The 10,205-nt window shown below is 32.4% G+C and overlaps 1 long non-coding RNA gene across 1 annotated transcript; it reads left to right on the top strand.

Moving 5' to 3' along the window:
- Nucleotides 1–1,133: 1,133 nt before the first annotated feature.
- Nucleotides 1,134–1,911, top strand: LOC149152569 (uncharacterized). The gene is made up of 2 exons (XR_016263543.1): nt 1,134–1,392; nt 1,484–1,911. It is a non-coding gene; the product is annotated as an uncharacterized LOC149152569 (long non-coding RNA).
- The last annotated feature ends 8,294 nt before the right edge of the window (nt 1,912–10,205 follow it).

Genomic DNA, 10,205 nt, shown 5'->3' on the forward strand with positions numbered 1-10,205 from the left:
CAATATAGAATATAAATCCTGTTCCAATTTATAAATAACATACTCCATTATGACCTTCGAAATGGACCTTTAACATTTCCATGCTATATGAGATATATAATGAAACCATTAATTTTAAAGTTAACAAAATCATAAAAACAATAGGCCACCGTAAAGAATATATATTATTTAATTTCTTATTTCTTAATATTATTAAAAATATTTTATAAACTTAATCAAATTATTAATCTTAAATATAAATAAAATTATTTTTAATACTTATATTAATTAATTTTTTTATTTTAACATAGTTTAAAAAAATTATTATCAATAATTAATAAAAATTCTAAATATCTATAAAATAATTTTAATAAATATCTATAAATTTTTTTAATAATAATAATAATAAATATGTTTCTTTTAGTTTAATTAAAAATATATAGTATTTACATATTTTAAATTTGGTTTTTATTTATATATATTATATAAATATAGATATAAGTAATGTTTTTCTTTTTCTGATATTTATTTTATCAATTTTATCTAAAATTTAGTAAAGATTTTACTGAATCATAAGTTTAAATTGTTTAAGTTCAAGTACTACACTTATATTAAGGGTGCCAAATTTATTCATGTCTTCACTTAAGACATTATTTTTAAGGATGCCTAATCCATTTATTCGTTCCAAAGCCTATTTTAAACAATGAAAAATCACAATGTTCATTCAAATTAAATGGCTAGATTTAAACAATAAAATCATTCTGTCTATTAAATAAACTACCCCTCCCTATAAAATTAATAATAATAATAAATTAAAAAAAATTATAATTTAATAATTTTTTTTAATATAAAATGTATTCTGACAAAGAAGTGATGCATTCTCTTATCTATATATATAACACAATTACTACTTCCAAAACCCTATTACACACAGATCATGCCATATATTGCATTGAATACTGTACTGCTGAGTCGTGCTCATTAATAGCAGTATATTTACGTGAGTGCTGGTGGTACGTGCAGTCAATTCGTGGGTTGCACCCGTGACTCCTCACGTAATTTTGGCTGTTATCGACTAATCTGCCGTTGCTCTAGGGTTTTGGAAGAGAAGAAGCATATATAGCAGTGAGCTTCGAGGGTCTCAGCCTGTATTCTTGAGCTCCGTTGGTTTCAGTCTGCATGCTTTCTTCCAGTTCCCCTCCTTGCTTCCTACCCAGGGTGCAACGGTCGCCCAAGTACGTACTGTTTGTTATATACTTGGCTCAGTGTAACTTGTTGCCCCAGCCATAGAATAAGGCCATCATCATGAGCTTGAGGACAGAGGGGCAAAACGATGAAAATCAGAACGAGAATGGTGGCAATGCCTGTAACTGACTTGCATCTGCCATGGACTGTGGTCCCTTCTGTAAGGTGGTAAGTCTCTTGGTCTCTTGGTCAATCAATTTTTAGTATTTTTCCTTTCGGGTTTTTGGTGTTGACTGATTGGTAACAATATTTGTTTCAGGGGTACAAATCACAAGGCACACGGCCTAGCAATGGTACTACTGAAGGCAGATCTAGCATGCAGATTAACTGCTATGCTGAGAAAATTCAATATATGTTACAGATCAACCATGAGAAGTCTCATCATGGTCATGGGTATAGAGAAGGGAAAAATGTTTTACAGTAATAAAATCTATCCCATAATTCCACACCAGAGATCTGCACAGAACTTGATTGTTTCACAATGGCGCTATCCCCTCTGAGCTTTATCCAAACTTTTGTTATTCCCACCCATTGTCAGCAAGGCACCTTCCATCCTTTGCATGGTTCTGATTTCTTCCCCCTCTTTCAGAGACAAGCGCACACATGTTTCATTTGATTTCTTCTTGTGTTTTCCATCCGTTCCGTCTTTCTTCCTAGAGATTCCACTTATTCCTCTTGCCTTCTCTTGACCTTGAAAGACCCTACCCTCTCCATCTCTCTCACTTCCAATGCACTAAGAATTTATTTTCTTATACCTCTAGAGCTTATATGTATTACTATTAGCCATGTGAGGATTACATTGTAGTCCAGTCTACCCCTCCTGAGCTTATATTACATTGATGATTGTTTGGTCGCAGGAATATGATAAAAGTTTTTTGGCGAAAAGAATTGATATCATGATTCGGCAACACCAATGATGGTATCAACGAATAAATGTAATTTTATTGGTAATCCAATGTAATTTTATTGGTAACCCATTTTAATTTTATTGGTAATAAATCTTATGAGAGAAGTTGAGGATGGGAGTTATTTTTAAGAGAATTATATTATTTTAAGGGCTATTCAAGCTCCATCTAACTTCTTATGGTAATAGCATTTCACTTACCTCGGTCTTCCATCCAACACAACACTGAGACTGGTCCCCTAAGCTCAGTCTACTTAAAAATAACTTTTAAACTCTGGACTTGATATTCCAGGAATGGAAGCAAATATTTTCTCCAATGCTCCATTGTATTGCTTTTATATGGATAAAATATAAATGGGATATCATTTACTGTTAGCTTCAAGCACAGAAAACTTGCATGTCTGGTTTAATTTGTATTTTCTGATCTATCATTTCTCAAATCAAAACAGTTCCAATAAGCTGCACCAATTTGATATTTTCTCCATCTCCAACTGATGAACAGCCTTAAGTTAATATTTATTATGGTATGGAAGGCAGTAAAATGGCTAAAAAATGCAGGGAATACAGTGTTTACATGTCTGCATACTTCTGTTTTAGGTTTTTAATATCTTTCAGTCTGGAATGGGGTAGAATTAAATCCACGTTCTCAGTCATTGTGTTCATATTGCAGCTATCTTTGCATTGAGTGTTCCCTACTGCGTAAACGTTTTTTCTTCCCTCTTTATAGATGTCATATCAGGATTCTTTATGGGTGGTGTTTAAGAAATGTCACAGGCTTACTGGTGGAAACAAACTTGAATGAAGATGTCATATCAGGATTCTTCATTGGTGGTGTTCAAGAAATGCCACAGGCTTGAGTTCACGTTCAGTCCAGTCCAAGCCTTTGACAATTTTAAGCGATTTTGTATATTAAATTAATGATAAATCAAATAAGTTAATAGGAAAGTATTTTGGTTAAATCTAAAGAATAGGAGCATTAAATATTTATTTTACAATTTATTCAGTTATTTCATTAAAGTTAAGTAAACTTTTTATATCTTGATATTTTTGTTAAAGTTAATTTCGTTTAAAATTTAAAAAGATGGTTTGGAATCAGAACTATGAAAGGTGAAATCTGTATAATTAGAATTAAGTGAATATGACAAAGCTCTTAAAAATGTAATTTAAGCACATAAATATATATTATATTAATGGCTTGATTTTTTTTTAAATTATTTTTATATAAAATAAATAATATTTTAATATTGTACACTAGAAATTTAAAATCTTTTCAATTCAATTTTTTTATTTTTATTTTAAAGAACATATTCCCTATGTATAAAGTTATAATTAATGGTTTAAATTAAAATAAAAATATTCTCAACCTATTTATTAATAAAATTTATTGAATTTATAACAAAAAATTATCAGATATCATTTTTTAAGTAAGTCATTCAAACGTATGACCATTTCCATGAGAGGTAGTCGTAACTGACTAATTTCTCATGATTTTTGAATAGTTCACTTAGCACTCATTGCATCGGGTGATGCTCACAGGGGTGAAGAAGTGGGATTGAAACTAGTGAAATGTGGAGAGCGAATCACATAGCATCAATCATCACTTCCGGGCTTGCACCCGGTAACCAGGACTTCCCAGGAGGTCACCCATCCCAGAACTCCTCTGGCTCAACCGCGCTTAACTATGGAGTTTTTCCCACAATCAAGCCCACTTAGCTTGCTACCCCATTTGCAAAACCTTAGCAAGTATCAATTTATATTTTGTTTAATTTTGAATTTTTTAAAACTTGAAAATAAACATAACTCTGTATTTTAAATTATTGTTAAAATAAATATATTTTGTAAGTTTAAATTATAATATATGTATGTGTGAGTCCACATTTTAATTTTTTTATATATTTTTAAGTTTATAATTTACATATTAGTTTTGGATTTACCTTTGTAGGAAAATACATCTTTTTTAACATCCCCTTTGCATAATGATGACATTTTTTTAACTTTTTGCAATAACATTCTCTCCCTGCTAAATAGTATAACATTTTTCAAAATAATTATCAATTTGATTCTTTTAAGTTTTATTTAGTTTAATTTAGTTTATATTCCTCTTTGTATGATTGTTCTTGCATTCACTATTTTATAACTATTATAACTACCATATACATATACATGTCAGATACATATTGCTTTTATATCATGCTTAACCTATCTTATACATTCTCCAAACTATGTACATTGTTTTTGTCTTTTATATATTTAAATATGCTTTTATAATCTAATAGTTTAATTATACCTTTTTTTTTATAAATATTTTTTAGTTATTGTCTTTTATATATTTAAATATGCTTTTATAATCTAATAGTTTAATTATACCTTTTTTTTTATAAATATTTTTTAGTTATACATTTTCTTTCTTTCTTGATAAATATTTTTTACATTTTCATACATAACAAAGTCATGCTTTTAGATCTTCTTTTCTTTATTAATAAAGAAATAATATCCAAAATAATGTATCTTAAGTGATTCGTGCTCTTACAATTTTTTTTTAATAATAAAAAAAATCATGTACAAAATGGTATATCTTATTCATTTATTCTTAGTAACTACATTTCCCTTTGAAATTAAACAAATCACTTTCCCATGATATTTCTCCATTTATTAATTTTTCTACAACAATCTTTCCTTAAAGATACTTTGGCTCAAAATTCATGTGTTACCTGCATCAAAATTATTCTTACACTTATCCAAATATGGCTTAATATCATTTATATACTATATACACTATACTATGAGCTTTATTTTTATTTCATTCAAAATATTCTTATTTATTTGTATTTTTTTTGAGAATTTATTTAAGTCCATTTATTTATGTGTATTATTTTTTTATATTATCATTTTTAATTAAGGAAATTTGATTTTTTGTTTTTATATATGTATTTTTCATATGTATAGTATATTGAATTCTGATTGGTAATTTCACTTTAGCATTATTATCAAATTTTCTTATAATTATTTAATTTTTATCACATTGAATTTGTTGTAATTTCCCTTAAATTAAGGATCATTTATCATATACATTATAATAAAATTACCAATTACCAAAGATTCATAGCCTATATGTTAAAAAACTTACTCAATATGTTTTGTGCTTTCCACTCTAATATGTTTCACTTGAGAATGTAAGTTATCCATCAACTTCAAAGACTTGCTCCTTGTCACTCTCCTAAACATTCGGTAATAGGTATATTAATTTTCTTAATCTTCTCACATTTATTCCATACACAACTTTGAATGCCCATTTTTTTTTTAGTTTTTAAGGTTACTTCAAAAGTGTTTATATCATGTTTAGGGTTGTTTCATGAGATTTTGGGGGCATTGTGTATGATTGAATGATTTATGTTTACTATTGCAGACTGGAGATAAAATACTTAGTATGTTTTTGTAACACCCTCTTCTACTACATAGACCATTCTAAGGGTAGAAGAAGACATCATTGTCATTGGCCCAACCTCCAAAGTCCTGTTATGGAAATGGGGTCTTAAAATTCAATATTTTTCAAACTCTTTGAAAGTAAGAAAATATAGCACCACCATTGCGTCTGACTCAGTGAGACTTTTATGACAATTCTCCTCAATCAAAAGATATGGTCGTTTAAATTCAGGTCGTTAAAATTTTTCCATGTTATCATTATGTTGCTATGTGGCACCCACGTTGCAACCCTCCATCTCTCATTGGAGGTGCATGTCATTGCTTGTTGTCCATGTGTTAATGGAATCACGCATGTGGCATTGCCACATCACTAGCTTGTGGTCCCACTCGTCCATCTCTTAGCCTTGCCAACTGGCCCCTTTCCATTATACATAATCTCAAGCTACATTATACTTGTTCCATAATGAAAATACAAAAAGTGTTAATTCTTGGGCAAGGCAGACCCTCGGCCCCTTATTAACCTCATCTTACTCCAAGCTACCTTCCTAATGCACCGAGGTGAGATGAACTTGTCTATGTTAATTGATAGAAGGGATTTTCATCTCAACCCCCATCAACCTTTCCCTCGACTTGCTATCCTCTCTCCACAATCCTCCCGTGGTCCCAATATGCTTCCACTGATTACCGAGAATTATTCCCTTCTTTGTCCATCAGCCTTGCCCTCATTGTTGCATGCACACAGTCAAGCCTAACCAAGACCTGAGATGGCATCACCCTAAGATGACCTCAACCTCAGATGATGTCATACTAACATTATCTCATCCACATTGTCTCCTCCAAGAGTGCCATGTGTCATCCATTTTTGGCCACTTGTCCCTCTAATATGGTTGATTTCACTTGCCACATGGCATGCCACTGTGGGGCCATGTTAGCTTGATTCCACCTCATCGCATCGTCTAGCATGGGTCCCGCAAATCCTTGCACTTGTTGCGAAACCAAATGTTCCCATGTAAATGTTTTAGCTTTTAATTTGGTAGCTCTGTGACGAATTCCAACTATGGTACTAGATTCCTCTTTTTGAGAGGACCAATTTTGACTATTGAAGCATTCAATTTGGATGAGAGAAATCATACTTTTAGATTGAAGCTCATAATGTCACATTTGATCAAATCGGCCCTAACAGGATAATTGTCACCCTTAGAAGCCTATAAATACAAGTGACCTCAAGCTCATTTGGACATCACTGTAGAAAATCCTGTAGATTCAAAAGCTAATCCAATTTGCTAAAGAAAGAGACAAGAATCTACTTCTACTCTTTATAGTGGAAGCCCATAAACATCAAGAAAGAAATAATAAATAGAAGAAGAGAATAGAAGGCACATAACACAAGAAATATCCAGGGAAAGCCACACCTCAAAACCCCACTATCTGTTTTGTATTAATCTGGAAAATCAAGATGAAATTACAATGCTTGTTCTCTCTAGAACAATCTGAGCACTCAACAAATTCAATCTCCAACTCATAAGCAAGTTCAAGGCCAAACCTTAGCCTCTTCACAAGCTCTCCAAGTCTCTATTCCAATGTGTAATACGTATGAAGGATAACTTGTATTTAAAGGGAAATAAAGCCTCTAAAAATAGCGCAATCCCTCAGGGATCAGTTCCTGATTGCATGCACTATCAGTGAAACTCAGAAAAATCTAAAACAAATAGTACAGTGTCCCTACACTCTAGTCTCAATTGGGTCTTTCTCAGAATCAACATGCACAAGTTTTTGATGAATAAATATTCAATTAACTAGAGTAGCACTAGTGGAGTTCATTAGTGTCACCACTGACTCTTAACTCACTATTAGTTCTCTAAATCAGTTTGAGAACTAATTTAACTGAACTCACTCATGAAGCTAAGTCTTCTATTTTACAACTCACAATTAATTCACATTGGACTCCTACAAAGTAGGGAGAACATATACATGACTTCCAAAATACTTCCAACTCGAATTTCCTAAGTTAAGTAAGTTTAATAAACTTAATTTAAATATTTTAAGTTTCTATGAGAATAGAATTCGAATTTAATTTACAGTTTAATTCAAGGACAAATTAAACTGGAATTTCTTGTTGCCAAATCTCAACAATAACCAAGCATTTTCTTCTTCTCTTATTCATTGATTGATTCATATAGGTATGAGGTAAGCTTGAGAAATTTGGGTCGTACAGGTCCGCGATTACAGGGTCTAAAGCTCGCATTTGTTCTAGGGTTTTGGGCTACACCAATAGGCTTCTCACACACAATTTTTGGCTACAACCATAGGATAGCAAGCTTGTTCATGTGGTTGGAAGGTCTCAAACGCACACATACTTCTTCCTCTATGTGGTTGAGCTCTAGGGTTGGATTTTGACCTTTGACCGTAGTTGACCGTAGACAGGACAAGTTGACTTTGATCTAGCTTGATGCTAGGAACATATTTCTAAATTTTGTTGGGTTAATTTTGTTAGATAATTTTGTGTTGGGCTCATTATACTCTGTGTTGAACATTTTATGACAATCTAGTAGAAGAAGAACTTTCAAAGGGTTTTCCCCCATGTGGAGTTTTTTCCTGTCTTTGACCAAATTTGGTGTCTCTTGTTGATGTGTTGATTGTCTCCATTATCATTTCATTTACTATTATATATTCATTTACTGTTGATGATTGGAAATATTAATTGTTATTTTTAATTGAAGAATTAAATTGGGCTAAAAGTAATTGAAACAACATAAAACAATGTGAAATTTAACATGGAATCAAAGCTAAAGTGAAGAACAAGCCCAAAAGGAGACAAGCATTGAAGTAATCATCTTTAGAAAGTTTAGGGATCCTATCTAATAAAAACAAGATGTCTTCATCTTTCTTCAAGGAGCATGAGAAATTGGGTGACTCATCTAACTTTGCTACATGGAAAATCAGGTTGGAGATCATAGCTGATAACAATGATGTTTTTGAATTCATTCAAGGAAAAGTATTTGAGCCTCCAAAGAATGTTTCTGCTGCTGCCAAGAATGAGAACAAGAAAGGTGAGTTAAAATCAAAGAAAAATATAGTTGATGGTTTACAAGATAATTTACTTCTATATGTTGGAAATTTAAGGGAGTCTAAGGACATGTATGATAAGATAGCTGGAATGTATGAAATCAACAATTTAAATGAAATCATCTCCCTGAAAGATCAACTCAAAGACATGAAGATGAAAAAATGAGGGTTTGTGAAATCCTACACTATGAGTATATCTCGTCTTAGAGATCAATTGCAAAGAGTTGGAGAAACTAAGTCTGACAAGGAATTGGTGATTGTAATTCTTAGAGGTCTCCCTCCCATCTGGAAAACCTTCATTACCACTATAAGCAATAAAATTATTTTTTTGTCATTTGATGAGATTGTTGGAAAGCTCACTCAAGAATAATAAGGGATGATATCAAGAGGAAGGATACAAAATCATGAAGAAGGAGAGCTCACTGCATTCGTCACTTAAAACAAGAAGAAGAAAGGAAAACAAGGTCCCTCAAGTTCAAGAATGTTGGAAATAATACTGAGAGGGGGGGGTGAATCAGTATTATCAGATCAATCAAACTTTTCAATTTCATACTCAGAAACATATACGCTACTTCAATTAAGTGAATTCGCGTGTACACGCTACTGTGTCTAATGAAACTCGCGTATATCCAGAGATCTTATAATTCAGTTAGCTTAATCTTCAGTAAATGCATCAGATCATTATTAAGCATATTAACAGTAAACAGGTGCAGAATAACAGAACAGAACATCACACAAGAGTCACACACATGAACACAAAGATATAAGGTGGAAACCCAATGTGGGTGAAAACCACCTGCTGCAAGTCATCTCAATCTTCTTCTTAATAAGAAAATCCTTTTACAATATTTGTACTGGTGCAGTCTTATACCAGTACGGGAGCTACAACCCCCTTTGCTCTTGTACTAGCCGATCCATTTACTAGTACACAGGCTGCTACCTGCTACAATGCTCCAAAGATCTCCTTTAGCTTTTGTACTAGCTTAGATACTAGTACGTAGGTGCTTGCCTACAATCTTCTCACCTCCAGGTACCACGTTTCATCAATTTTCAGACTGGATACACTGAAGCACAACACATAATCTGAAAGGCCACATTTCATCCAATTTTCATACTGGACCCATAACTATCATTGAAGCTCAAAACAATCATCAAACTCTGAATCACTGAAACCCTGTTAACAACAGTCACCAGAACACAGAGCAGACACAGAACTCTGTAATAACCATCAGATCCATCTGCAACTTCAAATATTAAGATTTACAATGTATATGCTACTTCGATGAATCAAACCCGCGTGTATACGCGCTTTTATCAAAGCAAACCTGCGTACAGATCTAAAAATAATTTCTCATAACTTGCAGCTGTACCAGACATCAGTCATACTCATAACACTTATAGAACAATACATGCGTCAGTATGTAGATCTAGAATAAGCATCATAAAGATAGTTCATTTCAAACCATTTGATCCCGATCTCTCCTTAGATCTTGTTCTCCATCAACCGATGAGATCTCTCCTTAGCTCAGATCAAGCAATGCATCATCAACCCATAACCCTGCATACTGGATCTAATGCTTCATCAGAT

This window comes from Pinus tabuliformis, chromosome 9 (genome assembly GCF_031772625.1).
Source record: "Pinus tabuliformis cultivar Carrire ecotype Pingquan chromosome 9, CPIR1, whole genome shotgun sequence".
Lineage (NCBI taxonomy): Eukaryota > Viridiplantae > Streptophyta > Pinopsida > Pinales > Pinaceae > Pinus > Pinus tabuliformis.